This window comes from Gossypium hirsutum, chromosome A05 (genome assembly GCF_007990345.1).
Source record: "Gossypium hirsutum isolate 1008001.06 chromosome A05, Gossypium_hirsutum_v2.1, whole genome shotgun sequence".
In the NCBI taxonomy this organism is placed as follows: domain Eukaryota; kingdom Viridiplantae; phylum Streptophyta; class Magnoliopsida; order Malvales; family Malvaceae; genus Gossypium; species Gossypium hirsutum.
Window position 1 is genome coordinate 82115103 of NC_053428.1, and position 20425 is coordinate 82135527.

General features: G+C 34.1%; 1 long non-coding RNA gene and 1 pseudogene across 1 annotated transcript; one reads left to right on the forward strand and one right to left on the reverse strand.

Moving 5' to 3' along the window:
• Nucleotides 1-208: 208 nt before the first annotated feature.
• On the reverse strand, nt 209-4933 carry LOC107957161 (glycosyltransferase-like KOBITO 1; annotated as a pseudogene).
• A 10958-nt stretch (nt 4934-15891) lies between these two features.
• Nucleotides 15892-18404, forward strand: LOC107961159 (uncharacterized). The gene is made up of 3 exons (XR_005926746.1): nt 15892-16009; nt 16480-16565; nt 18161-18404. It is a non-coding gene; the product is annotated as an uncharacterized lncRNA (long non-coding RNA).
• Nucleotides 18405-20425: the final 2021 nt, after the last annotated feature.

A 20425-nucleotide genomic window follows, 5' to 3' on the forward strand; every position in this document is an offset into this window, starting at 1 on the left:
CAATTATCCCCTCTAATTTGTTAGTATTTTCTTTTGGATTTGAATGTTGAAGTTGATGTCACATTTCCTGCTTTTGCATGCAAAATTCTCAGCCTCGATACAATGGACTTAAGTGGAGAGCAACACTTTGATTTATGTATTGCAAAGTCTTTTTTTTTTTTAATTCTAGATTGATGAGTTTTTGTCTTAATTAAATTTCGTAAAAGAATGCATAAGGACGTGTTTTTTATTTCCATCTAATTACTAAGTAAAATGACATCCTCAAATGTCAGTACTCAATACTCTAGTATCTACAAATAAGAATTACAATGCCAGATTCCATGCTTCAACATCAAGTTGCAGAGCAGAAACCTCTCCTACTATACATCATAATGACAAATCTGGTTTAAATAGAAGAATTCCCACCAGCGACTCTTTCTACAATGCGGCTGCGGTCATTGTCTGTCCATACAGGGGGTGATAATGGCGGAACAGCTGCTACCTCAGCTGCCATAGCTTCAATTTTCAGCAACTTCCTAGCAGATGCCTTATTCTCTCCCTCTCCACCAATCTTTCTTGAAGAAAAAGACACTGAAGGAACATCTCTTGATGAGTTGCTACTATCAATGGAAGACATAAACTTGTCCCTTGAAAGAGTAGCGGGGGCATTTGCAATGACAGAGCTGAACACACCAGACTCCCTTAAAGCTTGTATTATGGCCTGACACAGCAAAAGAGAACATTTATAGCTAAGAAGAGAATAAGAAAATCCAAGTAAAAAATTTTAACACATTATCACAAGTACAAGATAACTTGTAAAACATATTATTTAACTATAACAATAATCAAACGGTCCAAAATAGTGATGCATTTCCTAGACAAGTAATCCATATAAAATGTTTGAATTCCATATAAAATGTTTGAATTTCTGTTGTTTCAAGTTCAAACGACTACCCTCAACTACCATGACACCCTTCCAACATAGCACTAGAGCCTTTATATGCCGGCATATCCGTTTAAGTTACGCATTGTAGCAAAAAGGATAAGACCCTAAACTTACAATCATACATCATTTTGAACTGAATTTTAAAGATGGATGCTTATAAAAGTAGTTTTAATTTCCTGTCATTTCTTATTTTCTAAAACGCTATAATTGTCATTACCATAGGAGTATATATGCGAGTTAAATCCCCTTTCTTAGGAGTTTCAGCCTAAGGTCTTTATCACCCCAAACAACATGTTCCCGATACCTACAAAAACCAAAGGTCTGTAGTTTGACATCAGCGCATCCATACATTTGTATCGAGCAGAAAGGTGCAATAAAGCAGCGCATCCAGGGAAAAAAAGAAAAAAGGACTGCCTTCAAGTTTATACCAGTGAAGCAACTCTTCCTCTGTTGCAGTTGAAGCAATTATGAATGCCTGCAAAGAATAACATTTATATAGACAATGACAGAACCGTTGATAATCAAGATCCAAGATGGTTCTAGCTCATGTCATGTAATATAGTCCCTGAACACCTCACAGGAATATTAACCAAAAAACTCATCATGCATAATCGTAATGCCTTATGAATTGCTTGGGAGGTGGGGACGCTGTAAAACATCATCCTTAATATTGCTTCCAGTTTATCAGTTTCAATCCAAAAGTTTTTATCTCATAGCAGTAAATATCCAGTTCAAATCTATAGAGGTTTAGTGCCTTAATAGCTTGTTGCATTTCCCATATCTTAATAAGTCTTACAACTCATAAATAGCAGTAGTAAAGAGACCAAGGTAAACAATAAAACAAGAGTAACAGAAGGTACTAAACTCACAGCTCTATCGAAACAACTCATAAATAGCAGTAGTAAAGAGACCAAGGTAAACAATAAAACAAGAGTAACAGAAGGTACTAAACTCACAGCTCTATCGAATTCCAACATGAAGCACCTTTTGACATCTTCCTGAGTGGGTTTGCAGCCACACCGATCAAGTCTAGATGTCAGGTCTGAGAATTTGGCATATGTATAGTGTAGAACAGCAGCGTTGTCCAATTTGATTTCACTTAAAAACAAAAATTGTACAAAGCATAATTATGTTCAGAGTTGTCATGTGTATGTACAGCCAAACAGAGAATGACAGTGAATAAAAGCAACTATCATTCTCACAAGTCTATTAGTTTCAGTTCCCAATATGTATATCAATGATATGAAACCAACATAAAACTTTGTCTACTATCAATGACCAGCTGCACCCATCCCATCCCCATCCCTAATGCCCCCAAAATCCTTTATCCTTATCCACCCTTTACCCGGATATGCAAAGTATATTGAATTACATAAGAATTTATGAGAAATGTATTTGTGATGCTAATATTGCATCAAGTTATTTGATCATGATTTTCCATTAGTACAGAGTCACCATACTTTGGAGTTTTCATATAATTGTGCCATCTATGAGCACCATTTGGACGAAGCTCATCCTGAACACGTGCAGCTTCTTTTCCATTCCCATAAGTCAAGAAGTAGTTTGGGTTACCACCAGTTGCTTCTTTATACAAGCCAAAATATGTTTCCTTTGGAAGATGGTCATAGTTCTTCTTGAACATTGACACCTGTTTGCATGGATACAAAACTAAGCCAAGTGCCAAACTCCATTCAGTCATCAATTTACTGAACTAAAGAAAAGCAAGGAAAAAAGGACTAGTGAAATTTTACCTCACCGGAAGGATCCTTTATATCATCTCGCTCAACACTGCTCTCCTATTCAAAAGGGAGAAAAATTCACTATCAAACATAACAGGACTGGATTCCAAATGAATAAAAGTATATACAATTATAACCAAGAATTCCAAGTTTCCTTTCTTACTAATGAATATAATGCCACTCACATAGTTTGGAAATACAACCAAATCAACATCGCTAGGCAAATCTAGTAGCACCTGCCTCAAAGAATATTCACTTGCACCTGCTGGGTATATTAATTCATCAGTATCAAGATGAATTATCCAGTCCATTCCAGCATCCTTATATTTCAAAAAGAAAAAAGAATAAGCATAGTAAAAATAAGGACAAGAGATAACTTTGATGTCAGTTGCAAAAAGAAAAAAGGAATATCAATTCATGAAAACAGAACCATCCACAGAGCATACCCTTGCCATGAAAATGGCATTTTCCATATTGAGAGACTGCTTTACAAATAGCTCATAATTGCAAGGCTTGTAAAAGAAACTTGAAAGCCATGTTTCATTCCAGATCCGGCTGAAAACCACAAAAAAAATGCGAAAATAATAAAGATTAAGCAAGCAAACTCTAAATGTAAAGTGCTAAAACACAACCATTTTAACAAAATGTGAATGGGACTTGTCCCTAAAGAACCAGAAAAGCAACAGATGATGGATATTTGCATGTGAACAAATATAATGAAAGAAAGCATGGAATAAATGCAAAATAAAGACAATTTATCACTGGTAGACTTCACATTCAGCAAAGGTATTAGTTAAAAAAATAGTAGGAAGAAACATTGAGAACAACCTTGCTTTCAGCTAAAGAAATAATTAAACAAGCATGAAATAAAAGCACAGAAAAAAAAGAACAAATTATGACCAGTAGCCTCCACATTCAGCTAAAGTACTTGTCAAACAAAACACTAGGAAGAAACATTGGGGACAAGCATACATTCGCTTAAGCTTTAGAATCCAAGAGATTTATTTCAATCACCAAAAGGATAATGGTAATTGACCTTTTAGCTTGCTGCTCCTCAAGCTCCTTTGTTCGATATATAACTTTGACTCCCTAAAGAACAACAACATAAAACTTATTTCATAAGTAATTCAGAAAAACAAGCGGAGGAAAATCAATTGAAACTTCAACTTATAAATGAAATACAGAGCAAAAATTAAATCAAAGGAAGCCAAAGGCTTCATAAACTCACAGGAATAGATTCCAAAACTCTGGAAACATTGGGAGATGCTGCGTGTCCTTCGACAAAGAGGTAAAAGGTTCTGACTCCAATAACCTTATGATAAAACATCCATGGTAAAATCTGCGCCAACCCGGCTGATGTACTTGTTGTAATACAAATCTGCTATATGAGAAGCAAAACAACCTAAGGCTCAAAGAATCACACTAATTGCTTCTGAACGAAAACTAGACTAACATAGAAGAGATGGTAGGAACATATAACGGATTTATGTGTGCTTACGAGAAAACTGATTTAATGAAAAAGAAAATCTCTTGATAAAAGAAGTACATTATAAAGAAATTTTAAAAAAAATCGAACATGTTAATTGGGAGAAAGATTCAATTTACGCATCAAAAGAGAAAAAACTGGAATTCAATGATTGAATGATAATAATAAGTTTGATACAGAATCTGAAGCACAGAAATGGATCAAAGCCGAAATTGGAGAATTCAACAAAATCCCAAGCCAAAAACACCATGGTTAAGCAATATCGAACAAGTATCAGTCCCAGAAGCAGGATCAATTCAGATCATTCAGGGAAAAGAATAAGAAGAAGAAAAAGAAGAAAAAGCCGTACCTTTGGCTTTAAACTATCTTCAAAACCAAATTTCCAGTCCCTGTAGTAGGGGAAAGAAGGTGAAGAGCTACGACCAAGATTGATACAATTAGAAGAATGATTGTATTTGGGGGGAAGAGATGATGAAGTCTCCATTCCAGGGAAGACCTCGCGGCGGGAACCACGAGGGGCCCATCGGGAAGTGACGGTGGTGGGATCAGATACACTCCCACCGCGCCACTGGAGAACGAAGGCTATGGCAGATAACGCGAGAGAGAGGATTGTTAGGAAGAGGAGGAGCTTGGAAAGGAAGGAATGGGTGGAAGGGGGCAGAGAATTGGAACGGTGATGGTTGGCCATGGTGGTGGAAATGGCGGGGGTGACTTTTTTTTATGCAATTTCAACCAAAATTCCGTTTTTCGGTTTTTTTCCCTCTTTTTCCTGTTTCGTTTTCAACAGATTTTTCAGTTTTGAATAAATTTAAATACTTTTATTTGCTTGGATAGGAATATGAATAGGAATCGTAATAGAATGGTGGCAAAATAAGTAGGGGGAAAGTTATAAATTCTCCCATGCACGGGTCAAAAAATAAATTACTAATTATTTAACTAATGAAATTTTTTCACAAAAGTTTATTATTAATGAAGAAAAATAAATACAAATGCAAATATGATTGCTTATAAATAAAACTGCATAAAGAAAAAAAGAACTAGGAAATGGTTTTGTTGAGGGCTTTTTTCTTTCATCCCTCTCTCATGGAAGTTATCTTTATATTTATAAGGCATGGTTCTTTAATGGGACATGTTAGGGGATAACTAGGTGTCATGCACAATGACACGTTACCTCTCTAGGTTTGACACATAACCTCAGAGGAACAATGAGCTAGGAGGTGAAGCTAGAGAGTGGCGAACTGACTAGTCGAAAAATAGGGAAGTGGCGAATTGCGGATCAGCTACCAGCCGAACTAGCAAGCTGGGGGAAAGTGGCGAGCTGGGAGTAGAGTGGCGAGCTGGGAGTAGAGTGGTACGAAAAAGGTGATGACGAGCTGTAGTCATTAGGCGGACAGGGGGATGGCGAGTCGTAGACGTGGGGGGAGGCGAACCGTGAAGCGTGTAACACCCCCTAACCCTTATCCGTCCCCAGAACAGGATTACGGGGCATTACCAGTCAATACAGTTCAATTACGGTCATTAATTAAAATAATTGTTGACACTTATCATAAATTTAATATATCGTCCCTTTAATGGGCCCTCGAAGCCCAATATGAACAGTAAAATCAATTCGGGACTAATTTAAAATCACTACTAATTTTTCTCAAAATTTCAAAATTTTCCTTATGAACAATACCCATACACCTGTGTGGATTGCCCGTGTGACTCACACGGCAGTGCCACTAGTTCACACGGCCATGTTGCTAGGTTACATGGCCTTGTCAAGAGCCCTTGTAACTTTCTGACTTGAAATTATTATTGTGCAATTTTCACACAGCCAATCCACACGCTCGTGTGCTAGACTGTGGACTCAAAATGAGTCTTAAACAACAAATTTACCAGCCCTACAACTTAATATACCAAATATTCCAATAACCATTCATTCAATTACTTTAAATCTCATTTAAACCTACTCAAAACATGTCAAATTAGATATTTTATGTGCCTATATGATGAATCATTTTCAGTATTTCACATACATTTTCAAATAGTTCAAATTCATACTAATTAAGCTAATTCCTACCATATACCATTACCAAATCTAAAATTTACTTATTTCACCTTTACGTTCATAATTCAAAGTGACACTCATATGAATATGATATCCTAGGTACATGCCATTACCAATAAATAATATATTCCACTTAGAGTTCGGGATTGGCCTGGGATGCTGATCCAACAATCTGACTTTAACTTATCTTGCCCACGAAAACAAACAGTACGTTGAGTATGAACTCAGTAGTATTTCTATAATCCGAACACTTAATAATATGAAAATATAACATTCACTTAAAAATCATATAACAATCACAATTATATAATTGTTCAATTCATAGATAAATCCTTTATAACTCAATCAATTCTTTCATCTACTAACCCGTATAATTTTCCACAATATGTTCACAATTCACTTGAACAAATATATTAATCACTTATATCCCTTTTAGAGTTACATAAATTCATGTGTTTCAATCATGTTTCAGTTCACTGTTCAATATCAATAAATAATATTCAACAATTCACATTTCAATCAGTAATCCATTTTATTCCAAGCTCAATATCAGTCAATATTTTTCAATATCAATCAATTTATCAGTATCATTCAGTAACAACCAATTATTCAGTAGCAATCAGTTATTCAGTAACAATCAATCATTCAGTAACAGTCAGTCATTCAGTACCTTTATTCACCCCTATTAACATGACTCGGACATTGACGGATACACATATCCAACCAACACACCAGTACAGCACTCAGTGCCTCATCGGCTTTGCCGAAGTAATCAATAACAGTACGATACTCAGTACCTCATCAGATTAAACCGAAGTAACAGTAGCAGTACGACACACATGGTGCCTCATTGACTCGAAGTCGAAGTAACAGTATGACACTTATAGTGCCTCATCGACTCAAGGTCGAAGTATCTCTGAACACTTCCAATCCTATGGCATGCCAACTTTATCTGATTTATCCCGAAAGTGTTAATAAGGTTTTAATAAATTTTTAGTATTCAATCAATACACATTTCAATTTAATCACATAAATTAGTAATTCAATACAATTCACTTTACTTTTCATTAGCATACACTCAAATTTCACAATAATCACCTATTCATATTTATTTAATCACATTCCCAATCAATTTAATTTTCAATATAACATACATTCAATATTCAATTTCCATATCAATCACATATATCCATATAAATTCAATAAATTTATCACATACCAAATGTAACAACCTGATTTTGGGCCTAGTTGGAACGGTGGTTTCGGAACCACTATTCCGAGGCTAGAGAAATTATTTTTAATGATATTTTATGTGTAATAGCATGATCATATGAGTGCATGAAAATTTTGGTGAAATAATTTTAGCGATTTCATGCTTAATTGCAAAAAAGGACTAAATCACATAAAGGGCAAAAGTTTTGTTTTGCTAGCTAAAGGTGTCAAATAGCTATAGAACATTAAATTAGGGTCTTTATTGACTAAATAGACCATATATATGTTAGTGGCTGATCAAGGAGACAAAAAAAAGGTTGAAAAGTCAAAGTTGGTGTGCATTAGGTGGCTTAATTGGTAATAAAATAAAACAAAAATAAAAAATTGTTGTCATCTTTTCATCTTCCTTCTTCCCCACCCAAAAATACCAACAAAGAGGGGGTTTTGAAAGCTCAAAAATTTCAGCAACTTATATCCCTTACAAGTAAGTGATTTAGATGCCTATTTTTGATAATTTTTGTACTTTTGGAACCCTTGTAGCAAGAACTAGCTAATGGGGGGACTATTTTGTGAAATGGTTGATAGCCTAGGGATTTTCCATGAAAGGATTTATGTTGTTTGCTGAATTTTTATGGAAGAAAATGAGTCTTGGTTGTCTAATAAACAACTTTGGTGAAATGATTTTCATGGAAAACAGCTAAAAGAGCCATTTTGTAAAAGTTATAAAATAGGTTGTAATTGTGTGAAATAGTGGAAATTTAGGGCTGTCATAAGAGTAATAATTGGTTGGTTAGGCTTGGCTAATAAGGAAATTCAATAAAAATTGATTTCCGGACCTAAGGGTAAAATGGTCATTTTGTGAAAGTCTAGGAGCAAAATGGTCATAGCTAAAAATGTGAATTTTGATTGTCCAAATTTATTTAGTGATTAAATGAGTGAATTTCATCATGTTATATCAAGAAAATCGAGATTTGGGCTTAAATCGAGAAAGTGCGCGGTTAAAGATAAAAAGAGAATAATTAGCCGAAATTACATTTGAGGGAGGTCCGTGTGATTAAATGAGCATGATATTTATGCCATTGTTATTATACTTGAAAATCTATCTTGCCATGATTATGATAAAGTTTATGTTGATGATATTGTATATGAGAAAGTGATGTCAAATGTAAATAACATTTATGTGTTGATTGAATGCTTGGAGATTTGATGGAATATGATATTCCATTGAAACGAGTAAATTGTATGTAAATAATACAACTACATTGTTATTATATGTGTTTAAATTGATATAGCATGAATTTCTTGGTTGTGGAAATGATTACTAAGATGAATATTGAGATAGTAGAATTCCTGTTTGAACCTTAAGAAACAATTTGGATATTCATGCCATGACATTCGGGTTATTTGTGTGCTAGTGTCAGACACGTCTGGGACATGCATCGACCACATTATGAGAGTCAGTGTAAGACCATGTCTGGGACATGACATTGGCATTGAGACAAGAGTTAGTGTAAGACATGTCTGGGACATGCATCGGCCTCGAGAATGTAAGCCAGTGTAAGATATGTCTGAAACATGCATCGGCTATGAGATGTGTCAGTGTAAGACCATGTCCGGGACATAGCATTGGCACGGATATGTGAGAGCTAGTGTAAGACCATGTTTGGGACATGGCATCAGCCTTATACCCTATGTTTGAGGCTTAGTGAATATCCAATTACTTTCCGAATGGTTCAACGGTGAGAGTTACGGTTTAAGCTAAATGAGAAAGGTTATGACCATATTGTGAGTGGTACAGGTACTTACATGAAATTGATGAGACGTGAATTCAATTCATGTTATATAATTAGTAAGGAATGAATATGAGCATGTTGAGTAACACAGGTATGTATGTCAAGCTCATGAGAAATGATTTCAGTTTATGATGCACATTTAGTGAAGATGTAAATAGGTAATTCATGCTTATGAGAATGAATTTGTGATGGCCTTGTGATTATAGGTCTATAGTTATGATGTATGAATATATAACCTTACCAATGTGGTGAAAATGAATTAATATGGTGTGATAAACATAGTATCGTTAATTTACACTAAAATAATTTTGGACAGCAGTCATAGTCTGAATTTAAAAATCCACCAAAAATTGTAGAAATTGAGTTAGAGGCTGAATAAAATATGAAATTAAATCATAATGAGTCTAGTTTCACATAGAAGAAATGGTGTAAGCAAAAGAGTTTTATATTATGAAATATTTTAATTGTTGTGAGACAGAGTCAGAATGACTTCGAAATCCCCTGTTCTGATTGGAGAAAACCATTGGAAATTGTAAAAAAATATTTATGAGTTATAATTTATATTATTAGAATTATTAATGAGTTTATTTTCAAGAGAAATAGACAAGAACATCATCTGAGTCCCATATTATGAGATAATTAATTTTTAGTGAAGAGGGGTCAGAACTGTTAGACAGTGAAAAAGGGTAACTTTAAGGAATAAACTGTACTAATTGGCTGAACCAAAAATTCTGAAAATTTTATGGAAGAATATATGTGAGTCTAGTTTTAGGGAAAATTAGTGGAACTTAATTTGGAGTTCCGTAGCTCCAGATATAAATAATTAGTGACTGTGACTCGAGAAAACAACTTGACTGGAACATGAGTAAAAATGCAAATAGGGTTGTATTACCAAGAGAAGCAAGTTGATAAATTGCTTATTATTTTCATACGGTCTTACTAAGCTATAAAGCTTACTCCCTTCCTTTCCTTTCCTTTAGTGTTTTCAGGTTAGCTCGTGGTTGGAGATCGTCGGAGGTAGCATCACACTATCAAGTCGCTACCTGTAGAATAATGAAGTATATATTAGAAATTTCAAGTGAGTGGCATGTATAGGGATCTAGTTGATTGACATGTATTATTTTGCTTTGGCCAAATGTGTTGGCTTATAATGAGTTATATGTATATGGCCATGAGATGTGGCTCATATTGATTTTGGCTTGTAAGCCTAGCTATTCATGTCATGTTTAATGTTTATAAGGTGATTATGTTTGTTTATGGTTAGTAATATGACATGTGTGTTGGATGTATGCTCTATGACCAATTGAGGTGGTCATAGCCTAGTAATTGCACATTATAAACACAACATGATAATGATTGAACTTGAGTGCTTGATGGATAAGTTGGTAACCATAGTATAATTGTAAAAGTGGTCATCAAAATGACAAGTCTTATGAATGTGAAATAAGGAATCTAGACTTGGTATTGCATGAGTAGATGCATTACATGTAATAGGACATGGTAATGTTAAGGATATGTCTTAATAAAGAGTGTTTAATCACTAAAATGATGTCATGATTTGCGATTTTGATGTGCATAAGGTTGTAAGAGATTATGGGTAACATGAAGGCTTGGAAAATAGCCTAAGTGTTGGCCACACAGGCTGAGACACTGCCGTGTGTCTCAACCGTGTGAAGGACACGGCCTGGAGACTCGGGCGTGTGGTTCGATGTGCATGCTAACGTCATAAACAGAGAGTTACACGGCCTGAGGACACGGGCGTGCCAAAGGCACACGGGCGTGTCCCTATGTCCACACGGGCGTGTGATCCTGTTTCATGGGAAAACTTTCTAAGTTTTCCTAAAACTTCTCAAAGTTCTCGGTTTAGTCCCGAATCGATTCCGATGAATGTTTTAGGCTTCGTAGACCCAAATAAGGGATGACATGCATGTGTTTGAAAGGTTTTGAATTAAAAGAGATTTTATGGCCCGGTTTTTGTATGAATGTGTATGTTTAAGTCCTGTAATGTCTCGTACCTTGTTTCGGCGTAGGACATGGGTAAGGGGTGTTACACCAAATCAATCCATTTCAATTGTAAAACTCAATACAAATAATTCTCACCTTAATTACTTACCTTAACATTTAATCAAAATACAACAATTAAAAATTAAATTCACTTTTCAATTTTAACCAATGTTTACTCCAATTCAAATAATCATTTCAATGCACTTACCATACATAATAAATAATAATTTCAACTATTAAATATTAAGTTCGGAGTATAGAAATACAAACCGTAATTTTCGAGCTAACCCTCGTTGACTTTGCATTTTCCTTCCTTAACCAAGGTTTTCCAGCACAACGTTAACTACGAAAATTAAAACAGTTTTCATAATCATTAATACAATACTAATTTACATTTAATATTTAAATTTCTATTCAATTTCTACTTTAATTTCAATTTTAATCTTAACTAAATTCACTTACTTTTCTATCTCAATTCATACCTTGTTTCTACTCAATTTTCAACCAAATTTAAGACATAACTATCTAAATTTCATCATTAAACCCTAATCTAAAACTTCTTGCAATTTAGTCCCTACTATGTAAAACTAATAGCTTCTTTTACAATTTAATCTTTTAATCAATTCTAACTAAAATTTCTATCAATTAAACCCTTAATTCATCGTTTTGTTCAACATGAACTATATTTGAAAACCTATGAACTTCCAAAATATTAACTTAATTTTATCAAAACCTTGTTTTAAAACTTCAAAAACATCAAAATTAAAAGAAAATGACTTAAATTGACTTACTTATTTAAGTTCCAAGCTTTAAAATTCTTGTTTCTCGCTTTTCTTTTCTTGTCTTCTTTTCTCCGCTGTTCATTTTAACCTATTCTGTTTCTTTCTTTCTTTGTTTTGTTTTGTTTCATTTTTATTTTACTTTAGTTTATATATATATTAGTTAATAATATTAATAATAATACATTATAATAATATAATATAATAATAATTTAATAATTTAATATAAAATTAATAATTATAATAAATATCTATTTAATAACAAATACATATAACACAATTGTACAAATACATTTGTATATTATCAAAACCGTCCATTTGTCTTTCTTTTATTTTTTATCATACAAAAATCTTATAATATAATTATTTAATTAATAAATATCTTTTAACTTAAATTTTAAGTAAATAAATAATTATAATACAAGTGTATGTATATACATTATTACACTTGTACCATCTTATTACCATACACTTGTCTTAAATTTATTTTATTTCATAATATAATAACATTAATAATAATATTTAAATAGAAAACCATGATAATAATTAATAATAATTATAATAATAGATTAATAACAAAACCTCAAGATTTTTATACTTATTAACCGCCTCATTCTAAGCAATTAGTCTAATTGCTTATTTAGCCCATTAAGTTTTTCTTTAATCTATAATTAAACTTTTACCCTTTATTCAATTTAATCATTTTTCCTAATTTCTCTTAATTAAGCTAAATTCACTTAATTAAAGCCTAATTAAACACACAACTAGCCTCATAATTAACTTCAGAAATATTTCTAATAAATATTTTCAAATCCATTTTTCAAACATGGAGACCTGAAAATACACTTTTCCAATAACCGTAAAATTCGAGTCGTTACAAGGCGAGTCGTGGTCGCAGGAGGAGGTGAGATGTTCGGCTTCTAAGTCAGGTCGTCATGTTTAGGTTTCTCTAGTTAGGTCACCATCTGGACCAGGTCCCAAGACATGTAGTTGTAATAATTTTTTTCTCCAGGCTAGTCGAAGAACGGTTACAAAGTGACCATTTTGAGATGTTCACACGTGTTGAATGCTTGATGGCGGATCTAAATGGCAGTTTGATTTTGAAACTCGTAGGATACATTTCTACCTATTAGAGGTTTAAAAAAGAGGAACCATCACAAAGAAGATTAATCGTCCCTCAATTTTTTTGAAGCCTTATTTTCTTACTTTGCTTGCATTTGGTTGAATCTTCTATTGGTTTGCTTTTAAAATCATCATTGGTCAAGAGGTAAATCATCTATTCCTCTTTTATTTTTTTTTTGTTTTAGCATGAATATGAATCATGGTTAGGGTTAGAATGGGTTCCGGGGGAAAGGATGGTGGTCGTGTTGGCTATGGCCAGTAGAGGTATATGACTGGTCCAGATGTTGGAGGTGGCGTCTTGCAAAGACCTTGTGATACTAGCACTGGTGTAGAAGCCACCTCATACCGGTGTATGACTAAAGAGGAGGATATGGTTTGACATCTGGTGTTCAGGGAATCATTTTACCAAACTTCGCCTTTGATTTCGATATTGTCATATGAGAAAAGTGATTGAGAAACACCGATGAGGGTTTCTTACTGCCTCTTTATTTGCTTGAAGTTGGGTTTTATCTCCCCCTCCACCCATTCTTTTGTATTGTTTTAAAAGAGTATGGAATTGCTCTAGGAAAGCTTTTCAGCTTATCGTGGTAGACTTTAACTGCATATTTTATTACCTATTGCTTACAGGAGGAGCCACCTCTACTCAGTGTCTTTCAACATATCTATCAACTGAAGGTTTGCAATCAGGGGCTCTTGGTGGGAATGGTGTATTTTAGTACCTGAAAAGGGCATGAGCCAGTCATTCGTAACTGGTTGTCCAACCTTTGCCTCAATCCTTATAAATACATTAGAGTCAAGAAGAAATTTAGGGGTGATTTCGAGCTCCTAATTAAGTGGGCATTGCCCAGCAAAGTCATTTGCCTCCAACACCAACCCCTCAACTCTGTGCTTGCCATTGACCAATATAAAAGGCTGCATAGGGGCCGTGTCTTAAGATTGGAAAATCTTTTGACTGTTAGGAATATCTTCTGTTATTGCCTCTATGAACAAAGCCCTAATGGCTACCAAGCAATTACGAACGGTGTTGAATCTGATAGTGTTCTACCTATTGAACTCGTATGGTCGCACGAGGCCCCTGATGACCTAGGTTTAATTTTATTAGGGAAAAAAGATGAGCCTAATTTTTTATTCTTTCTGTAAGTTGCATTCTCAAACTGGTCCTCCTTATTTAGAAGTGATCAGGAAGGGTCGGCGAACCCTCACACAACGCACAGTGATGTTGATGATAATGTTGTTGATGATGCAGACACTGTTGTTTCTTCAACGAAATCAACCAGTTCGTTAGGTGAGCTCAGACACATCATGGATATAGACTCTCTTATGCTAGATTTTCAAGGAAATAAGGACATTGGCACTCCAGAGCAAGGGGTTGGTGGTAGTGGTTGTAAAAGGCAACAAATGAAGGAGAAATTTGTGAACACAGAACATAGTAGCAGTACGAATCGAATCCACCATAGGAAAGGAAAGGAAATCATTGTCTATGGGGGAGATATTCTTGTATCTTCTACTCCTACGGCCCTCATGACCCTAATGGCCTCGGTATGCAGATCTCTTTTTACGGGGCCTAACTTTGGAATAATTCATAATGTACCGCATGTTTCCCTTCTAGGTTCATTACAGTTGACCTCTCTAGATGGTGAGGTAAATGCTTTCTTCCCTTGGAAGGATCATCTTGGTGTAAGGAGATATCCCTTTTGTCCCTATGTAGTTAGGAAGAGATGGGAGGAACACCTTCCCCAGTATTGCGTGAATATGTGCAAGTGTACATGGTTATACAAGTAGTAAGTATTAAGTAAAGAGTTATTGTCTCCATAGAAACTGTTGTGTGAATTATTCGTAAAGTTAATTATAAAATAATTTGATTAAACCAAATAAACGAAAGAATAATTGTTAAGAGTTGAATTTGTAAGAAATGTTGAGAGTTGAATTTATAAGTAATGTAATCAGATGTCAAATACAAAACAAGTCAACACATTTTGTAGAAAAATAATCACAATAGGGAGATAAACACAAGATTTAATAGAAAATTACATGAATAGACTAAAATAAATATTTCACTTAACAAGAGTTTACTGGAATTTATAAACATAATATCACAAAAGAATTGTGGCAATATGAAAATTCATAAAACCCAATTCCAATTAAGGCATAGGATTCTCTCGAAGTCCTATTATGTCCTTAATTTATTCCGCATATGTCTATGTTAAAACTAACCTAGAAATCACCCGTTTGGGCATTTACACAATTTATGCATATAACAATCATCTTTCGATATCGACATGATATGCACCATTTAGGTCTTTTTTCTATTAACTATTACCTCTTCTCAGATTAAATAATTAATTCATTAACTTACAAATGTTGGCCATACATTTACAATAATTAATATGAATTTAACCTAAACGATATGAAATAATTATTTGCACAATGTAACATCCTGAAATAGGGCCTAGTCGGAACAGTGGTTTTGGGACCACAAATCCGAGACTAAGAAATTATTTTATTAATATTTTTGGTGTCATAGCATGATTATATAAGTGCATGAAAATTTTGGTGAATTAATTTTGCCGTTTGTGTGCTTAATTGTGAAAAAGGGGCTAAATCGCATAAAGGGTAAAAGTTTTGTTTTAGTACCAAATGTGTTAAATGCTTGGAAAACCAAAATTGGGGGTCTTTAAGGTGCAATAAGACCCGTAATTAAAGCATGGCCAGCCATAAGGGGGGACAAGAGAGTTGAAAAGTCAAAATTAGGTGCATGTTAGGTGTTTTAAATGGTAAAAGAATAAAATAAAGGAAAAAGTTGTCATCTTTTTTATTTCTTCATCATCTTTCACCGAAAATGGCAGCAAAGAATGGGGGTTTTGAGCTTTAAACTTTCAGCCACTTTAAGCCCTAACAAGTAAGTAATCTTTGGTTATTTCTTGATGATTTTTACATTTTTGGAACTCCTAAAACATAAGTTTTCAAATGAGGGGTCTAGTTTGCAAAATGATAAAGAGTCTAGGGTTTTTCCATGAATTTATATGTGTTTTTTACTGAGTTTTTATGAAAGAATATGAGTTGTCGTTGTCTAATAAACAACTTTTGTGAAGGAAATTTGCATGAAAATACTTAAAAAGGTTATTATGCAAAGTTGTAAAATGGGTTGTTAATGTGTGTAATAATGATTTTTGTGAGTTGCCCTAGTAATGAAAATGGTTTATCTAGGCTTGGATAATCAAGAAATTGAATAAAAATCATTTTACAAGCATAGAGGCAAAAATATAATTTCGATAAAGTTTAGGGGTAAAATTGTAAATTTGCCAAAATATGATTTTTGGGTCAATTTGAACAATGTGAGTCCTAAATAGGCTATATTTGAAATGATAGATCCAAGGAAAATCAAGATTCGGGCTAAAATCGGGAAAATACCAAGTTGTGGACAAAATAGTAAATTTGTCGTTTTCGTATTCGAGGTAAGTTTGTGTGATTTAATAAGCCGATTATTCATGTTATTATTGTTATACATGAAATATATCTTGTTATGATTGAATTTAAATTGATGTTAATGGAAGTTTGATGGAATATGACATTTTAAATAAAATGAGAAAGTTGTATGGAAACATTGTGATATGTTATTTTTATTGTATGGTTTAATACTTAATAAACATGAAAATGAGTTGGTTTGATTGTACATTTCATGGTCATCAATGCGTATTGATATACTTGATAAAAAAAGAGAAAATCCCGGTTGAATAAAAAGGATGTTCGATGGGTTTCTCGAAAATGAATTGACGGTAAAAAGGATCTAGCCCGGACGGGTGTTCCTTGAGTGATCAAGCCTCCCGAAGAATATGTCTGCGTTAAGGATTTAGCCCGGACGGGTAATCCAATTAGGATCTGAATTTTTCCTGGACTAGTAATTGAGATCCGAGCTCACTAGAGTAATTGTCATTGTAGGGGATTTAGTCAGGACTGGTAATCCCGACATTTACTCTGTGAATCTATTCTATGGGGGATTTAGCCTGGACTGGTAATCCTGCCATATTATGCGAGGTTCGCGGGAGTGCATATTTAAAATGTCATTGTATGAATTGATGGTAAATGAGATATCCATTGAGATTTCGAGAAATTCAACAAGATTAATATGAAAAATGAATTAAAAGTTTCCTGTCATGATGAACTCATTCATGTTACATGGTACTATTATGATGCATATGAGTCGTCATGTTTGGACGAGCGTTGTACTAAAAGATAGCACAGGTAAGTACTCGAAACTCATGGATATGTGTTGGACATGAAAAATGAAATGGACATGTAGTAAGAATGTAAATGAATGAGTGATATATATGAGAATAATTTTTGTGGCAATCCTATGAAGGTTATCATTTTGTGGCACTAAAATAGCTTGTACAGCATCAACAGTCCTACTTTGAAAATCCACTAAAAATAGTGAAAGTTGAATTAAAGGCTGAATAAAATATGGAGTTAAAGCTTATCAAGTCTAGTTTCTTATAAAGGGAACAATGCAAGTAAAGGAATCTCATATTAGGAGATATTTGAATTTTTGTAAAACAAGGTTAGAGTGATTTCGGGTTCCCCTGTCTCAACTTTGAAATTTTTTTAAAAATTGTATATAAATAATTATGGATCATAATTTATATGATTGATATCCTTAATGAATCTAGTTTCAATGGAAATAGATGGGAACAGTATCAAAGTCTTGTACTATGAGATAATAAATCTTTAGTGATGAAATGTCGAAATTATTGAGCAGCAAAATAGGGGTAAATTTAATGAATAAACTATACTAATTGGCTAAGTAAAAAATTCTGAAAATTTTATGGTAAGAATATATGTGAGTTTAGTTTTTGAGAAAATTAACGGATCTTAATTTGGAGTTCTGTAGCTCCAGATATAAATAATCTAGTGACTGTGTCTCGAGAAAATAGTATGACTAGACTATGAATAAATATGAGAATTTAGAAATAGCATGTTAATACATTGCTTATTATTTTTCATGCGAGCTTGCTAAGCATAACACTTACTCCCTCCTTTCCATTTCTTTTAGTGTTGTCAGTTCAGCTCGAGATTGGAGATCATCAGAGACAGCGTCACATTATCAAGTCAACACCTTTGAAGCATTGATACATATGTTAGGAATATTAAGTGAGTGGCATGTATAGGGACTTAGTTCATGTTATGTGTCATTATAATTTGGTCAAATGTAATGGACTATGTTGAGCTATTATGTATGGCTCATATTAATTATAGCTTGTAAACCTATTTATTCATAATATGTTTAATGTTTAAGATGTGATTATGTGGGTTTGCCATGCATGGTTGGTAGTATAACATGTGTGTTGGATGTATGCTCTTCGACCATCAGAGGTGGTCATAGCCATGAGAGATGGCTTACATTGACTTTATTATCATTCTTATGTATTATAATGTCTTGGTTGTGGTTTACAGCCATGAGAGTTTGCTAAATAGGATATTTATGCATGATAAATAAAGTTAGGTGGATGACATGCTATTGCATGATTGAGGTTGGTTTAATTGCATTTATATGCTTGATATTGTGCCCTGTGATGTTGTGCGAACATGTATATGTGAGGGTGACAAAATGGCTTGGAAAATAGCCTTGTATTGTCCATACGGGTAGACACACAAGCGTGTGTCTAGGCTGTGTGTGACACACAGCTCACTCACATGGGTGTGTGCTATGGCCGTGCATCCCCTGCACTTAAAATTTTGAAGTCATTGTTGTACATAGGCAGGCCACACGGGGGTACACCATGGCCGTGTTTTAAAGTCAGTGTTGCACATAGGCTAAGGGCTCGAACATGTCCCAAGCCACAGGGGCGTGTGAGACCACATGGTCCATACCCACACGGGCGTGTGGAGCCTTAAAGCATGAATTTTCCAAGTTTTTCTTGAGCCCTCGGTTTGACCCTGAACCACCTTGAATGTATGTTTAGAGGCTCTTAAGCCCAATTAAGGGACAGGTTTCTTATAGAACGAAAAGTTTTAAATTGATCAAAATTTTATGGCCTGATTTCTTAAGATTGGTTGAATTTAAATTCGGTAGCACCTCAAACCCTATTCCAGCGCTGGATGCGGGTGAGGGGTGTTACACACAAAATATTCAAAATACGAAAACCAATTAACTCAAACATGATTCATATTTTCTTTAAATAATCATTTCATATTAAATTGAAAATATAAAGATGAGATGCAATCTTGTCTTTCGACACAAAAAACAATAATTAACAATAAAGATAATAGGAAGAAAGAAGAGCCGAAGGGGGTTATCCATGACCATTTTATGATAAGAAGAGGAAATAGTTGAACTACACGGGGTTATCAGCAACTGCTCCTTGCGGCTTCAAATGGTGACTCTCTTCCTCGTCTTTATGCTAAATCATCTAAACACCTTCAAATAATCATTCATATCCGTTTTCATTTTTGACAAGTGTATGCATTATTTTGTGGTAATCAAGTGTTTAGGAAACCATGAGAAAGACAAGAACATTTAAAAAAATTTTTATCTGAAAATTGATGTGTAAAAAATTGGTTTATAAAATGGATGAATGAAGGTCCCATTTTATAGCTGTTGAAGCCCCAATGTCCCTTGCTATTTTTAGTAAGAGAATCATTTATTCTCTCTCCCTTAATTGCCTTTCCTTGATATGAGGAAGGTGGGTGGCCATTTGACTACTATTTTTAGTAGAAGTTGTTGTCATCTCTTGCTTGGTGGAGAAGTGGGTGGTTGACTACTATTTTTAGTAGTGGTGTTGGCAGTTGTGGCTTAAGTTTAGGTAAGTGAATAGGTGATGGCTGTTTTTGGAGAGATGGTTACTTGAATCAAAGGATAATAGTGGAGTGGACGATTCTAGGCCTTCACTTGAACAACTTTGGGCCTCTATCTGGATTCTATGTAATTGGTTCTGAAATGGAACTGCTTTCAAGCCTAATGTGACTGGATCTAGATCTTCCAATTTATACATGTCTACGTCCAAATAACAACCACAATTTCTGCCACATTCTCTCTTAGCCCAATTATTGCCAAAAAATTACAAAATAACATGTATTTAACATTGGTTTCACTAAATTAACACATACTCATGGTAATTATCAAAATATCATGAAATTGAGTATAAAACCATAAAAGTGTAATTTATTTACTCGGAATCTGCATAAATTATACATAAAAGTGCTAAAATATCTATATATTTTGGTACTTACACCCAAGAGGTGAAAAAATACATATATTCCTCTTCCTTACCTTGTGATAGGAAACCCTCAATGACGGAATTGATGGGTTCATTTCAGA